The following is a 6945-nucleotide window of genomic DNA, read 5'->3' as shown; positions in this document are numbered from 1 at the left end:
CAAAATCGTACTCTTGTTTTGGTGACAACAGGCAGGTTCCTATGTTGTAACTTTCTGACTCCATTTTCAAAATTCATTAAATCTTCAAGAGTTAAGGTGTGAAAACATAAAGGACTGACAGACAGTTATTGTTTCTTGTATGTATCCTACTTATTATGTTTCTGAGGATTATCAGCATCCGTCTATATACATTGTATCGTTACTGGAAGCCCGTATCCGGTTTGCATTAGTGTATTAATAAATGTAATAGATGGCGCTGAACGTATTTATTTACTTCCGCGGTAGCAATTTTTATGCTATTTGCATATACCGATTTTAATGAAATTCTCATTATTTAAAAAAAAAGTTATTTATTTAGCTTATAAGGTAGATATAATCTGCTAATGTAGATCTGCTAACTAAACAATATGTTATGATCGGAGTATTATGTAACTTTTATCTCGTTTTCAGTTTCCCTAAAAAATCGCTGATGTGTTTGATATAAACGCACATACTACGTGTGCAAAGCCGCGGGAAAGGCTATATTATTGTAATATTACACTTAAATCTTATGTAAAACACTAAACATTAGCGAAACAAACACATTTTTTATCGTATGCGCATGGGTATGGGAGGTCTATGCCCGATAAAGCGTTACTGACGTCATCAGAAACGAATGAAAGCAATTTAATAATCATGTTTAAAAAAACAGCCATAAAGAGAGCGGCAGATGCTCCCTAGGAAAGTAGTTTATAATTTCGAGGCCGCTAGACATGACGAGGTGGCCGAGTGGTTAAGGCGTTGGACTGCTAATCCAATGTGCTCTGCACGCGTGGGTTCGAATCCCATCCTCGTCGGATTTTTTGTAATTCGTATTGTTATTTTAATTAAATTAGGTTCTGATTGTGATTGATTTAAATAAATACATGGTTGATATTAGTTAACAGGTTTTTATATTTTAATGTAAATTATGTTTTTTTTACACACAAAAAGATCACGTTCTATTTCTAAGAAATTCCAATGATTTAGATTTAGGAATTACTTATCCCATCAAAAACAATACTTGTCAAAAAAACCAAGTCTCGCAACTCAGTTGTTCTACGGTAAAAAGTTGTGAGATCCATGTAATACCAAGTCCAGGCCAGGAAATCTTTAACGTTTTACATAAATATATTGACTTGGCCATCGCATGAAAACACGTGTAAATTAAATTATTTAGTGCGATGGCCAAGTCAATAACTTGGCCATCGCACTAAATAATTTAATTTATATTTTAATAAATATATTTATGTAAAACGTTAAAGATTTCCTGGCCTGGACTTGGTATTACATGGATCTCACAACTTTTTACCGTAGAACAACTGAGTTGCGAGACTTGGTTTTTTTGACAAGTATTGTTTTTGATGGGATCTGATTTCTTTTTGTATTTTGTAGACAGCAGTTATGTATCTAGAAAACTGGACCGAAATTGAAAAATTTTACTCGACTTGGCGGTTGCACTACCGTGCCCCCAAATATTTTAGTTTTTCCTTGATTCATACACCAAACACTACTTATATTCCAAATTTGAAGCTTCTAGGTCTGCTAGAAGTGCCTTAGAGTTTTGATGATCGGTGAGTCAGTGAGTCAGTGAGTCAGTGAGTGACAAAATTAAGTAACTTTGACCCGTTATAATTCTTAAACTACTGGTACAAATTGAATGAAATTTTAAATATACCGTGTCTTTACAATGCCTGCATAGCTAATGAAAATTCAGCCTTCTAGTTTTATCCACAACGAAGTTACAGGCGGTCGAAAATGGCCTGAATTGCTTCGAGAAAAGGATGGTACGGCCGTGCCGCTTTTTTGCTCGACTTGGTGGGGGCACTGCCGTGCCCCCAGATTTAATGTATCATGGAATTTGTTTCGCTTCTGCTTAACTAGCTAATTAGGTCACGTAGTAGGTAGTTAAGTTATAGTTTGTAGGTTAGTTAAGATGCCGATGATACATGGCTTAGTTTGAGCTTATTGCTTAACTTTGCTTTGCTTGCTTTAGCACATTGTCGTAAAATTAATAAAAATATTTTCCTTTAACGAAAACTGCTAAGTACGCTTTTATTATGTTTGACCTAGATTGTACAGTCAACGGTGTCACGAACTGTTTGACGCTGACTGTACACAGTTATCAAGCCATACAATGCTTAGATATTGCAATTTAGCTTGATCTCTTAACTGCTGTTTCATATAAATTAGAGATCTTGGTTAATTGGACAGTTGAAAAACACAAAGTTGCTAGTTTTCTGCAAAGTTACCATATTAGTACAGTTCATGGTGTAAGAGACATACAGGGTCTGTTAAATAAAAATGAAATGGGTAACCAATGTGTGTTAAAAAGGACAACAATAAACTACTTACTTACTCGTATAGGTATTTAAAAAAAAATAGAAGTTCGTGGTTTTTGATTGATTTTAGTTTTACAAAAAGTATGATGGATTTGTAGAAAACTAGGAGGACCACACAACTGTTGTTGTTGTCACTTTGTCACGGCACAAGTCACGGTGTTTAGCTCGTGCTACCAGTGCTACGGCCCTAATTGTTATATCTCAAAAGCTCATCTTGTACTCTAGAAACATGGTTTAATTTCATTGTATTACTACAATGAACACTTGTATGTAATGTAGTACTACAGGGCTGTACTTTCTTCAGTCTAGTTCTAGTTTTAACTGAATTAAAAACCGAGCAAAGGAATTACGCCTATACAGCTTTGAGTGATTAAAAAAAAAATTTTGGCGGGTACTGCATCTGCGAATAATTAGATGTGGCGTGTCACGTGGCACGCGCCGGCGCGTGTCGCGTCGTGGCGTTATGACGCGATTTATTTATGAATATTGTTTCGGCCGCCAAGTGGATCGGCGACGCGTGGCGTATATCCGATGGATAACATGCACTTAGAACACTTTTGAATCTGTTTAACTGCCGAGGTTGTTGGGTTGGTTATTGATTTTAATATCCCCTATCTTTTACAACAATGAGGTTCATTCTACTAAAATCTCTATAAGCTCATTTCATTATTAGATAGCTAGACGACAATACGGGAATGGTACTTATTCGGTAATTTTGAAAAAGTATTCTTCATTTAAATTGATCTTATATTATTGTAGCTCAAATAAGGTAATGGGTAGGTAATTGATTTTCATAATGTTAGCACACATGCAGGGAGCAACGAGCGATTAAATTGTTCTGAATTATTTTATTTGCAGTTTCAGGACAATGTTTGTATGAAAGAAAAGTACCTAAACCGAAAGAGCTTTGACTGAAACTGAAAAATCGAATTTTCCTGCTGTAGTTCAGACTCAACTTTTAAAATAAACTGTGCACTTACCTTTAAACTTTTCTGTGGGTTTTCTCGACTTGTCGACTCTTGGTTGTGCCCCCGATTTGAGATGAATTCCAATGTGTTTTTCTTTCGCAGAACGAGCTTCGTCGCCAATAAATTATGAAATACTGCTTTTGGGGTAGCCCAATGATCGTCGGATGCGAGGCGGGCCGGGCGCGAGTACTTCCGAGTTCCGCTCGGTAACTCATCATCAACGCGCCGCGGGGATTCCCCCGGCTAACACAAAGAAACGAGCGGATTTGAGAGTGTACCCCCGAGAAAGGGGCGCGAAAAACTAAACCGATGCTGAGGACGCAATGGTTACTTGACAATGGCCTTGATTATTGCTTGATGGGACTTTGGTTACTTTTTTGGATGTAGATTTAATCTTCTTAGGTGCTTCTTAGCTTATGACGACATGCTTCGCCATGAATTCTACACAAATGCTACATTTACGGCTATTAGGAATGCCTTTTTTCTTGTCTATATCATTAACTTTTGTGTTGTATTTACTCCTAGGCTTACCTACACTTTTTACAGACCTTGTAAAGACAAATGTGACATTTAAAAGGCAACGTCTCAATCGATGTGACTGATATGCAAATAAGTAGAGCTTCTAAATGCGTTTTCGTGTTCGGTTTTGACGCCTTTGCTACGTGACTAGTGTCACTACGAAAACACGCGCTATGGTCTGCCATAGCACTTGCCCTAAGGACTTTATGGCAATGTGACAAAGTTTATTTTTGTACGCACATAACACTATCGCACACCTTCTTTGGACTGAAATTATCCAACCGCAGCATTCTTTTGTGCCAGTTCCATATCACTTCCGCACTCCTTGATTCGGATTCACACCACGTTCATATTTTGAAATTCAAATTCGGAAGTTTGGAAGTGAGAACGATAAGTAGGGTAGATGACACACACTAATAGTCAATTGACATACTTTTTGGAGCTGTCACAAAGCGTTCCTCTCCAACAAGAAATGACGTCACTTTATTGCCAAATCATTTGACTAATTTATCTAAAATCATATTTTACAGCTAATTGAAAACTAATTTAGTTTTTTAGCACTAGAAATATGTGTTGTTTTTGGCAAGTTGTATTTTGAAATTATTGGTCTAAGATGTCAAATATGAAATAATGTATAGTGTTAGCAATTCTTTTTTCTTTCCCATTGTTTTGGCGGACACAATATTATTATTAATCGAATAAATATAGTTAATTACAACAATTTTAAAATGTTACTATAGGTAAACTTTGTCTGAGGTGGGTGTAAGTAATTTTTTCAATATTAATTTAAAAAAAATAAGGTGAATTTACTTTTTCATTAGTTATTTAGCATTTCATACGAATTTTATATTGAGACTGGCGTCTAGTTGTCCCCAGATGGTTTTTGCGATCTGTCAATAACAATACGAGGGACATAAAACACTCGAGTTTTATAATTTGCCGATTCTAATAAATAAAGATTTCAGTCCTTACAGACTGGCGTGTCTAAAAACGACCGCCCGGACTGAATGCATTAGAATCCCGACTCTATTGTATTTTATTATACATACTTTTTTGCACCTCACCAGAATATATTTGCAATTTCGCTTATTCGATATCGTGAAGGTTTTTGCGTAACGTTGATTGCTTCCTATCTGATGCTTACTAAATATTTTGCGAGTTTCAGAGGCCAGGGCTACGGCTCTTTTGCTAAAAAATCGAATTTGAATCGCATCGTATCGCAATCACATTCCAAAGATGCTTTTGTTAATTGAGTGGTGGTGCTACGTGGCATGAATGACGTAGTAGCTGCTACGTCACTACGTGTACGTAGCTGCTCCACCGTAGACCGTAGAAGATAGTTCGTTCGTAGCAGATACAACGTGATGTTGTGGATTTTTTCTTGAATGTGGTTTATTTCACACCTTACGTCATTGTTTTTTTACGATAAATTATGTTGCTAATAATGTTTTTACATCGGTTTAGGTTTCTAGTTTTTTATTGTCATGAATTTTCGGGGATAAATTTAACTTGCAACGGTTGCAAGTTCTTCCTATAAATAGTTGCGTGGACGGGCCTGTAATGTATGTAATACAAAAAGCCCCTAGCTAGGGTTGCTCTGGGCGGGGCCAGGTGTCAGTCGCATGCAGATCTTATCTTGGCGATGCCGCCCGCCCGTCGCGTCGCGCCGGCGTCGCGTCGCTTGACGAAAATTGAAAGTATAATTAGTGTTTGTGTTTTGTTATTACAGTAAATGTCAAAGACAAATATTTTATTACATATTGTGTTAGGCAAAACATTTTTATATTTTCGAGGACGTCGCCAATTTTTTTGTGAATTTTCGGTATTGTGTAGACTGTAGAGTTATTTATTTATTTATTTAAAGACTTTATTGCACACACAACAATGTTCTGTACAAAAAGGCGAGCTTAATGTCATACGTCAGTTATGTACTAAATATCATCAAAATTACACGGACAACTCGAATCTTAAAATAATTTAAAAGGAATCTTTCGTCCTTAAAATTAACATTTCACATTTTCCCTAATTACCTATACATACGGGATAGTTGTCTTTATGTCTATATATAGACATCATGGAAAGTAGATCTCCATATTAGAACAAAACACTTATTACCTTTTCAAATTCGAAATATCTGCAATACTGGTTCATTTAATCACTCGCCTACTGCATTACTAAGCTGTAAGTACGCACAGGCCATAAGCTCATTGCAGTAACCGAAGCAAAACAATGTAGAGGCGATTGCGAAGCGTTCTCAGTAAACGACAATAATGTCCGCGTCACAATCAATTAATCGGGCAGTAAGTCCGAGCTGTATAACAGAGCACGGGTTTCGTGCGCCGGCTCACTAACTTAGTCAACCAATTACCTCCAATGTTCCACGTCGGCCCTCGCCCGCTCCTCTACCAGCAATATGTTAACATATTTTTTAATTTCTCTCCCAGACAGCTAAAGAGGCAATCGCGAGTGCATGCGCAGGAGTGAGATTTATAATAAGAAAACGCTCCTACCGCGCATGCACCATAAGGATCTATAAATCTTTAAGTACTGCATCGGCCAATCCCTGTTGAGAAACGATAAATCATCCCCGCGGACAGTGAAGTCGAATCGAATACGATCGCCGTCTCCCTCGCACTCGTCGCCTCGGACGCCGTTTAGATCATTTATCATTTCTGCCTCTCGTTCCTTCTCAATGATAAATTCAATTCTCTTTTGGAATATGATTGTTCCTCGTTTTGTTATTGTGGTGTTTTATTGTGGGTATCGTCACGGAGTAGGTTTTTTGATCGGAATCCGATCGAAATGATCGCGAGAATTGGATTTCCATTTTAGATTTCGTGCATCGAGCGATCAATCTTGCGGCGCTCGATCGAGTGACTCTTGTTTACGATCGAGGTCAGGAAAAAATTATGCATTGTTATGCGAATTCAAATCACCGAATTATGTCGGCCTTTATGAAAGCTTCTTTTTAATGATTGGAATAAAGCGGAGAGATCATTGACTCTATCTATGCCATGCTGTATCATAATCATTGTCTAAAAATTTACTATTAATTAATTTTATTTGATATTTTATAACTTACTAAATATGGAATGTAG

General features: G+C 37.0%; 1 non-coding gene across 1 annotated transcript; it reads left to right on the top strand.

Annotated features, from left to right (window-relative positions):
- The first annotated feature begins 754 nt into the window (after positions 1–754).
- TRNAS-GCU (transfer RNA serine (anticodon GCU)) lies at positions 755–836 on the top strand. Its single transcript has one exon. It is a non-coding gene; the product is annotated as a tRNA-Ser (tRNA).
- Positions 837–6945: the final 6109 nt, after the last annotated feature.

Source organism: Ostrinia furnacalis, unplaced genomic scaffold (genome assembly GCF_004193835.3).
Source record: "Ostrinia furnacalis isolate ACB-3 unplaced genomic scaffold, ASM419383v2 OfSCF1268, whole genome shotgun sequence".
In the NCBI taxonomy this organism is placed as follows: Eukaryota; Metazoa; Arthropoda; class Insecta; order Lepidoptera; family Crambidae; genus Ostrinia; species Ostrinia furnacalis.
The sequence above is the reverse complement of the archived record's forward strand: the minus strand, read 5'-3'. Positions and strand labels throughout refer to the sequence as shown.